The 13,570-nt window shown below is 36.4% G+C and overlaps 1 pseudogene across 1 annotated transcript in view; it reads right to left on the reverse strand.

Moving 5' to 3' along the window:
* The window catches only part of LOC148942992 (nitric oxide-associated protein 1-like), a 77,366-nt pseudogene that overhangs the window by 18,620 nt on the left and 45,176 nt on the right, over positions 1-13,570 (reverse strand). The window contains exon 3 of the transcript XR_016143060.1: positions 7,855-8,073. The product of XR_016143060.1 is annotated as a nitric oxide-associated protein 1-like (transcript). The remainder of the gene's footprint in view (positions 1-7,854; positions 8,074-13,570) is intronic.

Genomic DNA, 13,570 nt, shown 5'->3' on the forward strand with positions numbered 1-13,570 from the left:
GACAACTCCTTCGATACGAAGTGCCCTGGTCTAAACAACAACAACAACAAAAAATGACACATTACACCCACATCAATCTCTAGTATACAAATTTCAAGCCTTCCAATCACTTTCGATTATTAAAAAGGGCACTAGGCTTTTCCATTTCCAAACTAATGATCCCTTTTTGAGTTTCTACGACAACGATTTCTATAAACACCTTATATGCCCCCAGGGCATAAATTACAACCCTTACCCTAAGGACTGTGAGGGTGGTTGTCATCCTCTAAGGCCTAATTTCCAGAACTTTCAACTACGTTAAACAAAATGGCTATCTCAAAATTTTTATTGGACGTGTTTCGGGAAGTGGTGGGCATGGAAGGGGTGTTAGTTGCCTTCCAATCATTTTTGACTATTAAAAAAGGCACAAGCCAATCCAATCTCTAATTGAATGAGCCCTTTTCAAAGTTTCTACGACAACTTCTTTGATATGAAATGCCCTGGTCTAAAGGAAAAAATAATAAATAATACATTGTGCCAACATCGTTCTTATATACCTCCAGGGCATAACTACAAAACCCTTTCCCTAAGGGTTGTGGGGGAGTAACCTCCTCAAAAAGCATATTTAATCAGTTACTCTGAACAAAATGGCTATCTTAAAATTTTGATTGGATGTGTTTGGGGAAAGGGTGGGCGTGGAAGGGGTTTTAGCTGCCTTCCAATCACTTTCGACTATTAAAAAGCGCACTAGTTATTCCAATTTCCAATCGAATGAGCCCTTTTTGAAGTTTCTACGACAACTCCTTCGATACGAATTGCCCTGGTATGGAAAACAAAAAAAAAAATATAAAAAAAATAATACATTGTGCCAACATTGTTCTTTACTTAGACATCTCGATTGCGCTGCCTATGACAACATCCTGAATTGCCTAATGCTCTTTTACCTACTTCTTTTCATCCGAAAAATAAGAAAGAAAAATGAACAGAATTTTAAAGTGGAAGGTAGAATTTTTGTTTCAAGAAAAATTTCTTTTTCTCCTTCCTATGAACCAATATACAGGGCGAGACCAAGATGACAGTATTTATTTTTAAGAAACAGATTAGCCAGGATGACGGTTGAAGCCCGGAGATCAAGATTTATAATCAAAAAAGAGAAAAACACGGCGGCTTCTTAGAGCCGCTACCACCGGTAGACGCCGTGATAGCGTTAGCGCGCGGAGCAACGCTGGGCGGCGTGCCGTCGTTTTTTTTCGGTGGCGCACTCCCCCATTTCGGCGTGGCGTAGGGGGCGAATTTCAGGCACTTTTCATAGAAAGTATTAAAGTTTAGGCCAGAACGACTTTTTTGACACTTTAGGAATCCCTCTCATTGTAAGAATACCAATAGTCAACACTATAAAATATGGTGTACAACTATGTGATATTCTATAACCGTTAGTTTTATTAGATAGACAATGTATAGTAACAGTTTATTGTTGATGCACTGCAAGTATGTTTAGGAACGAACGGTGCACCGCGCACCAGTAGCACCTCGAGACTTCAATGCAACATAAATGCCCTTTCAATAGTTCTTAGAATTTTTGCTCTGTTTGGCTTTTTACAGATGAAAATTCTAGAATACAGCACTTTTGTGATCTCTTTTAAGGCTTAAAAAGTGCATCTTCATATCTATATGTGTTCATGATCATATAAGTTATATTTTTACATATTATATGATCTTTATACGTATGTTCATCGAACGAACTGTCTTTCAATAAATGTAAGAAACCTGCTTCAATACGATCACCCCTGAGAAACAAATACGTAAAAAAATACACATAAGTAACCAGTAAGGGAAACAAACACGCATACCTGACCATCCTTCCCTTAAAAACGAAGAAACTTCAAATTTTGTAGATAGGGGTCTTATTGTTTAATACAAGGTGAATTTAATTCTATAATTTTCATCAAGATTACACCAGTTTTTGGGGAACTTAACCCCTTTCTCTAAAATCATGCATGTTGTCATTTGCTAATTGCTTTTGGCATGCAGTTTTAAATTAGTAAATAAAGTATTTTTGTTTTATTTATTAACATCAATTATTAACGAAAAACGTAATGCAACCAAATCCCCTCCTAATGCCAGGGCATAATATAGAGGAGGGTGTATATTAAGGAGGAGGGAGTATACTGTATATTCAGAATAAGCACTCTACAAACTGTCTGATTCAAAGGCTTCCTTAGCCCCTGAAGTAGGTCAGCTTGTACACAAGGAGGGCTAAGATTCGCAAAAACCCTACAATGAACCAAAAAAATGACTTACTTAAATATGACTCCGTTTCAAGTAACACTACCAAAGCTTGAACTCAATCAAGGAGGAGGGTTGTATACTTAAATCTCACAATTATTAGCTCCAATTAATTCGGCAACATACTTAAGGAGGGTGATTATTAAGGAGGAGGGTTATATTAAGGAGAAGAGAGTATACCGTATATTCAGAAAAAGCTCTCTAAAAATTGTCTGATTCAAAGGCTTCTTTAGCCCCTGAAGTAGGACGGCTTGTACACAAGGAGGGCTAAGATTCGCAAAAACCCTACAATGAACCATAAAATGACTTACTTAAATAAGACTTGCAATAAAATGCTATCTTTAAAACTCATATTAAAGAAATAGAACAGTTCATGAACCATTACTTCAGCAAAATTCAATCAGGAGATACTACTACTACTAATAACAACTCATCGCAGCACCAAGCCGTCTGAGGCCAACACAGCTACGCACGCTCTTCCTCCACCCCAATCTATCCAAAGCCTCCCTCTTTATATCCTCCCAGGAAGTTCCCATTTCCTTTAAATCTTTCTTTATGACATTCTCCCACCCCAGACGAGGACGACCTGCTTTCCGTTTAGCCCTAGACGGTTGGCCGAAAAGAACAATCTTCGGCAAACTGTCATCCTTCATCTACACACCGTGCCCAAGCCACCTCAACCTTTCTTTCATTATAGCCCTAGAGAGCGGTATTGAACCACATTTTTCGTATAGCCTATTGTTTGAAATACGGTCAGCCAGCCAGGTACCCAGGAAAATCCTTAAGCAATTTCTCTGGAGAACATCTAGCAAATCTTCATCCGCTTTTCGGAGCGTCCATGCTTCAGAGCCATATTTGACCACTGTCATCGCTGTAGCTTCTAATATTCTAATCTTGGTTTACATCTTCCTATTCTTCCAAACTTTTTTTAACTGTGAAAAAACACCCTGAGCCTTGGCTATTCTACTTTTCATCTTTCATATTCTCATCTTCACTGCTCCCACCATCTTTACTAATAATACTACCAAGGTAAGTGAAGCTGCCCACCAGATCAATCTTTTCATTACCCAACGTCACCTTTTCATCTTCACTTATTCCTAGCCTTAGTGACTTAGTCTTCCTAACATTAATTTTCAAACCAATTCTAGCACCCTGAACTCGCAAAACCTCTAAAACTTCATTCATTTTGCTCAAACTTTCATCTAGGATGCTTAAATCATCAGCATAATCCAGGTCCAGGAGACTTTTTCCTCCTCATTTGATTCCGTGGGCATTAGTCTGGACAGAGACCAGACTAATGCATCGATAATTATCACACTCACTTTTATCACCTTTCTTATAGAGTGGCTTAATTAAGGTTTTCCTAAAATCGTTAGGTACTTCCCCTTTTTCAAAATCATATTCATAATCTTCAGTAACTTATTTCAAACCTTAGAGCCACGATATTTAATAAACTCATTTACCACCCTATCAGCACCTGGAGCCTTATTATTTTTTAATCCTTTTAGTACCGTTGCTAATTCTTCCTCACAAAACAAATCTTCTTTCAAATCCAAGGTATCACAAACTTTTTCATTTTCCTTAATATCTTTTCCTGCAACTCTATCTCGGTTTAGTAAATTCTCAAAATGTTCGGCCCATCTCTCTTTAGTTTTTCCCTTATCGCTAATTACGGAAATCGCTAATTTCCTTATCGCCATTCCTATCTTTAACTGGGCCAAGTCCAGATGGACTACTTTCTCTCAATTTGTTAACATGCTAGTACAATTTTTTACTATTATGCCGTCTAGCTGCATCTTCCAGATCCTCGGCAATTTTATCCATAGCCTCCACTTCACATCTCCTTAGTTCATATTTTAATCCTTACTTCTCTTTCCTTATAGTCCTTTTGTTTTCTTATTATCTATCTCTCATGTAATTCTTGTACAAGTCCTTTCTCATTTCTACCAAATATAGAGCTTTTTCACTAATATTCTGCGCTGCAGTTCTAGATTACTTCCCTAATACACCTTCAGCAACTTCACAAATTATTTTTTAAAATGATTCGAACCATCTTCCACATTAACAAATTTTAAACTCTTAAGTTTAGTATACAACTGTTCCTGGAAAGTTTCTCTCAATTTCTGATCCTGAAGTCTACTAACATCATAATTTCCCGGGAGGTAGTTACCCTTCCGATATTTCAGCTTTAAATTAACCCTTGACACTACTAGATGGTGATCTTTACTTTTAACATTAATAACTGCACTCCTATATAGCCTAGTATCTTGTATTGATACTGCCAGTCTTCGGTTGACTATAACATAATCAATATGGTTTGCTGTCTTACTATCACGTTAATACAATTTTAACTTATGAGCAATTTTATGACAAAACACCTTATTGTTTAAAAATATATTTTTATACATAAAAAAATGAACAAGTCTGTATCCATTACTGTTTTCTTTTCCTACGCCAAAATTACCAAGGATAGGATACCATCTATCCCTATTTCTACCAGCCTGGGCGTTAAAATCTCCCAGTAATAACATCATATTTCTACCTGGGACCCTGTCTATTTGCTCCTGTAACTATAAGTAAAATTCATCTGAGTCACTAGTATCTCCGTCAGTCAGTTCTATTGGGGCGTATACTACTATAACTGATACCCTGAACTTTTTAGTCATAAAACGAGCAATTAGTTGAATTCGTCAGTCAAAGTTTCGATACGATAGTCATTTTTTAACGTCCTAACATTCCAAGTTCCAATTTTCATGTTCTTTAAATCATTGAAATTATTTTCGCCTCAGGAAAAGCAATGATCCCGGATACAAGTGCAGGACGGGAATCACATATCTTCTCAAGTCTACACCGAAGTGCTTAAGCCGGATTAGAACCGGACAGCAATAAGTCCCTGGGACCTCCATGAATGGAGGCTTTGTTCAATCCTGGGCCCATCTTGGTCAAAACATGGTTTTCAGCAATTGGCGATGCTCTTCTATCAACAAGAGTTGAAATCCTGCACAGATAATCTCAAGCCTATTACCTCTGACTCATTATATATTCATGCCTACAAATATTATGCTACTACGGGGAGGCAGCCTCTAATAGATAAATTAGCGAGGAAGAGGTTTTTCAGCCCGAAGACGCCCATCAAAACAAACCAAGCCCAGAAGAATTGTCCATTAGTCAGAATCCCGTGCGAATGCTGTGTCGTTTACTGGGCTGTAATTTCCTCGTGGGGCGCCACTCCTCAAGTGGGAATAGAGTTGACTGCAAGGTCCCCTGTCTTGCAGGTACTCCAAAAAGGTCGAGGCAGCCCTTTTCAGAGGCCGTTGTCCATAGATCTGGATCTTACGACCTGCCGCAGCTGTCCTCCTATAGAGGATCCTCATACGATGGTGTTCTGCATCGCCATGCAATTCAACCCATTACTGGTAGAAGGTTTGTAACTCATGGGACTTATGGACAAACCAGTGGGCCCTTTTGAGTGTAATTTGAGGGGCCTACTTCCTCCTCCGCCTGTATTCTTGACCCCAGGCGAGGGAGCCCCAGTTTCTATTATGGACCCCCAGGGACAAGGCCCCCCTTGGTCCGTGCCTCCTATGGAGGTACACTACATATCTGTAGGGCGTTCCCCTATCACCACCTGGGGATACGCTGAATGGCCTGGGGGCGGCCAGAAACATAAAAATGAACTTCATTAAAAATATTATGTTTCCTTTAAATATGGAAAATGATATAGTCTTCTGTATGACTTTTTAAACATCAAATTATTATAGAGAATTATGAACAAAGTTATACAAAAGACTTTTTGGTTTTCTTATTTAATATAACTCAACATTAGCTTGTAAAACTAATGTCTAGCCTGTTTTATTGATTTACTTCAACATTAGCATGTAAAACTAATGTAAAAAACCAATGTAAAACTAATATCTAGCCTAATTTATTGATTTAATTCAACATTAGATTGTAAAACCAATGTCTAGCCTAATTTATCTATTTTCTTCAACATTAGCTTGTAAAAGTAATGTAAAAAAACTAATGTAAAATTATCTATGTAAAAGTATCAAAACCAAAAAAAAGTCACTAAAAAGTTTCCAAAATTTACAATAATTTTCTAGAAAAAAAGACGGCATCATTCTTTTTTTCTAGCCTATTGAATAGCATAACAAATAGCAAAACAAAAATGTCATGGTGAAAAAAAGGGGTAAAATAGCATCAACAATAAAATAAGGCAGCAGATACTGCATTTAAAATGATGTAGCTCAGTGGTTAAGAAATTTCATTTTGAGTACTTTACATAGCTGCTAGAAGTATGGGGAAAACAAAGTCCTACTAAGAAAGATAAGTGTCTGAAGACAGGAATGAAGTACAATGACATCTTGGTATTGAGGCAAGAGTCCCAACATAGTCATCTGTCTGGGCTGCTTTTTATAGATATAATAAACCGTTCCAACTTTATTACATTCACAAAATTTACATTTATTGGATTTTTTAAAGAGGTTTACAGTTTAACTGCATTTCAACCCCATACCCTAATGCCGGGGTATAGCGCTAGGTTACATCCAAAACTTGGCAGATTCTGAAGTTTTTTCAATTGGTATTACGAACCAACTGTTGATGAGAAAAAGTACATAAAATGTTACAAACGAACAAAATCAGTAAATTTTTGTACATATTATGGGACCATATTCAGACGTTTGAGGGAAAGTGGGGAGGGGGGAAGTATGTGCTGGGATGCAGTTAAAATGGGAAATATAAGTTTTATTTTATTTATATATATGAGTTGCTGGATCGGCTCTTGGCTATAGAGCCAATATATTCATGTAAAACATAAAGAATTTCACTGTTTTAGATAAATCCCTTATTATTTTACTTGTTGTTGTTTTTAACATAATGCATGTCTATGTTATCAATGTGAAAGTATATTCTGCCTACAAGGTAGCTTTGTTTTATGTTTATTTTGCTCTAAGGTCTTTTATCCGTCCGAGCCATAATACAGTCACACTTGACAAAGCCTATCCAGGGGGCGGGTTTGGGGTTTGGACCCCCCGCCCCCTGAAATATTTGTCCGAACTACAAAAACGTAACAAAAATGAATATAAACAAATTTTTGATACGTTTTTTTAAAGTTTTTTTTGTAACAACCCCCCCACCCGAAAAAATCCTTTCGTATACCCTTTTGTAACATCCTTTTTTTTATCTTCATCCCCTTTAGTTAATCATAAAAATTAAGTTTGAAATTTGGGTATAAGCCAGCCAGATCAACGGAATACGTAGGAGATACATTAATGTCACTATAATCGTCCACATTTCTCTTTAATCGATAAGTTTAATTGCACTAGGACTCGGCATAGTGCAGTATATTGCACTATGTACTATATTACATAGTAACTATATTGTGTACAAAACGCATTATGTTACTGCATTACATAGTAACTATAATCGTCCACAGTTCTCTTTAATCGGATAAGTTTAACTGCACTATGACTCGGCATAGTGCAGTATATTGCACTATGTACTATATTACATAGTAACTATACTGTGTACAAAACTAATCAACTCAGGAAACAGATAAAACATATAAAACAAAAGAGTAGATCTAACCTTAATTTTTCCATGAATTCCAAAGCTTTGTAATAAGTTCCTCAATCCCAAATCCTGTTTTAGAACTATTCAGCGCCACGTGTTTCAAATTTTTTTTATTTAGACCGGCAACGGTGGCAGACTCAATTAGTGCCGTCTTCATTCTATCTAAAGATCCTTTGCCATCTAGCGGTACCAGATCAACTTTGTTTCCAACTAGACAAACGTGACGTTTGCTTCCTAAATAAATAAATCAAATTAACAAAATTACTGCATTATTACGGTTGTCGGTATGTGCCAGGAATTGTGATGAGTTGTATATAATGAGTGTGGGATTCATTCAAGTTCCCTACTAATTTAAAAATTGTTGATTAATTGTTTGGTAGGGGTGAGAAAGGGAAGAAGTAAGATCAAGACCGGAACCAGAGGAATTAGGGGTTTAACCCCCCCCCCCCAAAAAAAAGGTTTGTTCGACTCGTAAGAAAGTAACAAAAATGAATATAGACAAATTTTCGATGCGGTTTTAAACTTTTTTTTTGTAAGCCCTCTTCCCCCAAAAAAATCCTTTTGTACCCCCCCCCCCCCTCCCCTCCCGTCCCCGATAAACATCCCGGATATGACGCCGAGAAAGATATTTTTTTCCAAAGACGTGGAATAAAAGTTGTTTTGTGTTTTTTTGGTCAGCTCAAACACGCTAATTTGCATCAGAACTAACTGTGAAAGTAATGAGGTAATTTTTATTTTTGTTTTGTTAGAATTATAGGCTATGGAAATTTAACTGCTGTATTTTCTAGTGACTCATTTGTTAATAATAAACAAATATGCATGAAACTTGAATCTTAATCTTGAGGCTAAAATTTTAGTTTTCGAGGCTTGAGGTCATTTTTAATACACCCAATAAATATCCTTTAAATATTTGGGCCGGCACTTTATATTTAGACCACACTTAATCTAGACCAGCGACGGTGGCACACTCAATGAGTCTTTACTCTAATCAAAGATCTTTTGCCATCTAGCGGTACCAGATCAACTTTGTCACGAACTATACAAACGGGACGTTTACTTCCTAAATAAATAGAAAAAATAGCACAAATTAAAAACAAAATTATTGCATTATCAACGTTATACATGAAACTTGTATTTTAGTCTTGATGTTAAAATTTAAGTCATTGAGGCTTAAGGCATTTTTTATACATGCAGCAAATGCCATCCTTAAAAATATACTGACTTACTTCCTTGTACGTGCTGCTTTTACTCTTGCCCTTCTGCATGGGAAGCTTTCGGTTCCCTTCCATTGAGCTATATAAATTGTTAATTAACAAATTTAAAACTGAGCTAAGATGTCAATCGACCCTACTCTTCAATCAAGGACACATATTCAACTTAGAAACAATTGAAAATTATTAGCAAAATAATATGTCTTAAGTGGTAATGGTAGATAGGAAAGATCCTGCGGAATAAAATTGTATAATACAGAATGAAATATATATATATACATTATTGGCAGGGTCGTTACAAGCTAAAATGCTTGGGGGGAGGGAGGGATTTTACCGACTAGCTGGTCATTTTTAACGACTGTTTTTTTTCACCAATAATTAGAATAGCGTTTGTTTTGGATACAATATGTAAATCACTGCACGAGTCGGTAAAACCGCTGCATTTACAGACCAAAATTGAGATTTTGCTACACATCATGTCACTATTTTCATGTTCTTTATCTAACCAAATGGAAAATTGTATCACCATCTGTAATATCACAGCAAGATTCACTAAAACTGCTGCGTTTACTGATCAAGTTCGAGATTTCTGCAGATGGCATGTCAGTATTTTCATGGTCTCTATTTAACTGAACAAAAATTTTGGCAGTTTCTGAAAAAGAATTACCCACTCATTTTTTTCACTTAGTGCTCAAGAACACTGAGGGGCGCCCCCCCCTTCTCCCCTACTTGAGGGCCCTGATGATTCGCCATCTAATTTCACTGTTCATTTTTAAATTGAAGTATCAACGACATTGAAAATAAAATCTGATTTTTGAATTAGTTAAGTAGAAACTAACTCTCCCATACATGTTCTTCTAATCATCCTTTCTTTAAATTATTTAAAATCAGTTTCATTATTTATTCAAATTAGCTACACCAGTTGAAGCGACGAATGTGTAAAACATTTTTTTTGTTAGAAATGTGTTATGAAGTTGTGCAATTTTTGGTAGCAGCGGGCTGCAAACTTAAAAAAGAAACGTGGGTGAAAAATCAGCTAAAAACATATGGCACCAAGCAGCTAGAGTAGCTAAGAAGGTAAAGTCTTTTGAAGGCGTAGTTGTCTTTCGGAATTAAGAAGTTATTAATATTTGAGTTATTGTCGACGAAATGCATTGCCACATTCAACTAGTTATTTTTGCTTTTTTTTTTTTTTTTTCCTGATTGAACGTAGTGATATCACCACGGTGAATGTGTGATACTGCCTTAAAGATTCAGAGTTTAGAAAAAAAAAAAAAAACAAGAAGAAACGACTAAGAAATCCAGTTTCCAGAAACGGATAGACCTGAGATGAGTCCAGGAAGCAAAAAAATAATGTCCTTGAGTAATTAAAAAAAAAAAATCCCTTTTTTAAAAAATTTTTGCTGTAAATTAATTGTTACTAGTAGCTAAGATCTTAATATCCTTGGGTTACCCATATACTGCGAAACATTGTTTTTCAATCGACACTTTTCCAAAACTAAATCTACACAATTTAGGAAAATAAAGGAAAATCGACTATCATAGATGTATAACAAAATAAACAACCCAAGATACTGCAGAATTTTGCATAGACACATTCAACCATCTGAATTTAGCTGTAAATTTAGGTGGTAAATAACTGCGGCCACCAACAATGTTGAGAAGTCATACAGACACTCTAATATACTTTAGAGTTTAATTTTATACATGTTACAAAAACAGGGAAGGTAAGCAACTATGATCGCTGTCAACTTATTGTGGCAATAAAGATACCCTAAGGTACTCCAGAATCTTATTTAAATATACCCTGGGATTTTCTTTTACCCATCTTAGAAAACTAGTTTTGTAAACAGCTACAATCACTCTAAGCGTAGCATGGTCACGAAAATACCCCTAACTACTCTCAAATTTTATGCGGAGACACTTGCGGAATTTCATCACAGACTGTATAAAAGATGTTGTATTCAAACAGCATTTCTCATTAGTATTAAACATATCTAGAAGACAACACGATCAAAGATGCCGAGGCTAAAGGCTTTTTAAGCTTCCTTCAGGGGAATACACATAAAAAAAATTGAATAAAAAATTTAAATATCATGAGAGGTGCATTAGAATTTTAGAAGTTTTCACGTTTTTGAAAAGTACCTCTATAAATCATCAAACGTTCCATTTAATTTATTTCGTTCTTTCTTCCGCACGAAGGAATTTCCATTACCAAAAACAAGCACACACCAACTTTCATTTGCCTAAATAGCATATAAGCATGTTTTTTACCTTCTTCGTTTTTTTCTGTAATTAGGAGCTGAGGCTAAATCAAGAAACGAATTTACTGATGTTTTTTCTTTCTTTTTTTTTACACAAAAAGCCAACCACGACGATAGGGAATTACGACATGCAAACAACACTAAAATAAGGAAAAACAAAAAGCAGTACTTAGAAAGAATAAAATAAAGAAAAAGGTCATACACTCAGAAACAGAATTCGAACTTTAAAATAGGTTAAAAAAGTTAAGATACAAAAAAGGGGAAAAATCAGTAATTAAGCAACATAAAGTTTTAAAAACAACATGTTTTCAGGAACAAAAATGTTCTGAAAAATTTACTGTCCCCTCCCCAAGGTCTCGCTCTTTACGCTGAAGTTTGACTTTCTCACAACTCTATTTTTTTAAACAACAAAAAAAACTTTAGCGTAAAGGGCGAGGCGTTGAGGAGGGGACAGCCCCTTTCATATACGGAATAATTCCTGTTCGTTTTAAGTTTTAACGTCGTTCCTTACTTTCAGTTAAAAAAACTTTTTTTTTTATTAAAAGTTATAAGACCCGCCCAACAACGGGCTAAGCTGAGTATACATACTTGGATTTGTGATTAGGGCCAATATGGTCTGCTACCTTCGCTGCAACTCAATTTCCCGGTTTTTGTGAACCTACTTTGGCACAGCTCCTGGTATTTTGTACAGGCATGGTGCGGTTGGATAGATTTTCTGGAGACGTTATAGACTAGCACCCACTTTGAGTGCGGTAGATATAAGGTTCTTACCTATACTTAATACAAATGCATCTGACTTATCTTTTGTCTATTCGACGCTATTGTCTGTTGCCGTCTAATCGAAAAATCAAAAGAAAAAAAACCTGAATATTTTCGATCTACAACTTTATTTGGAAGCGACGGATATTATTCTAAGCATGCCATCAACAAACCCAATAAAGAATATGGAGGTGATACTTGGCGGCTTTCATAATCGAATGAGCTATTTAGACATTGTATATTAGATATTGTAACCTTGGATGCGCGTACAGTCTTTTCATTTAGTTTCAAATCCCCAGCATATCCTAAAAGTTCCAATTATTACCCTTAACTGTTCCTAGGATATTGCATAGTTGCCCTTTTGACAATCTGGATGCATAGTGTATTTCTTGATTTAGTTGCTTATCTCCCTTAGCGTTTCCTGAAAGTGTCAACTTAATGTCCTACATTGTTACAACGATATAGCGTCTATGCGCCATTTCACAGTCTGGGTGCACTTAAACTCTTTCGATTTAGTTACATAGTTCGTAGCTGTAGAAGCAGCACTACCGGAAGTTGTTGCAGTGGAAGTAGCCATAGCAGTCGCAGTCATAGTCACAATCAAATTAGTAGTATTTGCAGTCCCGAGTAGTCATATTGCAAGGAGTTGTAGTAGAAAATAGGCGCAGTCGCTGTCCCAAGTCTTCACTGACACAAGTAGTTGCATTCGCAAGCAGTCGCAGTTTTAAGAAATCACAGTCGCAAATAGTTGCAGCTGCAAGCAGTCACAGTCAAGAGCAGTCACAGTTAAAGGTAGTCACAGTCCCAGTGGTCATGGTAGTAGTAGCAGCAGTTTTTGCAGTATTAGTAGTATGTAAATAGCGTCTTTAATTAGTTCAATATCCTTCTTAACACGTCTTGAAAATTCCAACTCAATGTTCTAAGTTTTCCTTAAAAACTGCTAACAAATCCTTCCCCTCCATATGGCGTTCCCATGCATTCCCCTCAACATTCTCTGACAGTTTCACATTTGAAAGCTTAGTCATAGTCACAGTAGTAGTAGATGTAACAGCAGTATGCACCTAGTGCCTTTTGGTTATTTCAACATCACCCTCAAACTATCTTGAAAATTTAAGATTATACTCTAAAACATCCCTGAGACACTGCTGATACAGCTTTCTGAAAACTCAAATGTATATTGCGTATTTTGCAATGGTTCAACATTTTCCTCAACATTCCCTGAAAGTTTCATCGTAATATGCTACCCTTAGCCTTGGAATTAGTAATATGTGTAGTAGTGTATAGTATAAGTAAGTATGACGGCACTAGACCCTTAAGGTCCAAACCGGCGGTGCTGATCTCCGTTTCGTGGCCCTTCAGCCATGAACTGCAATGGGGGCAAGCAGTAGTAGTAGTTTGCATCTGTAGTAGTGGTAACAGTATTATTGTTAGTGGTAGGAGTAGTAGTAGCAGTAGCTTGCCCATAGTGCCTTTTGTTTAGTTTAACATCTCCCTCAA

The sequence above is a fragment of the Artemia sp. Qi Xiang Cuo genome, chromosome 16, assembly GCF_049724085.1.
Source record: "Artemia sp. Qi Xiang Cuo chromosome 16, ASM4972408v1, whole genome shotgun sequence".
Lineage (NCBI taxonomy): Eukaryota > Metazoa > Arthropoda > Branchiopoda > Anostraca > Artemiidae > Artemia > Artemia sp. Qi Xiang Cuo.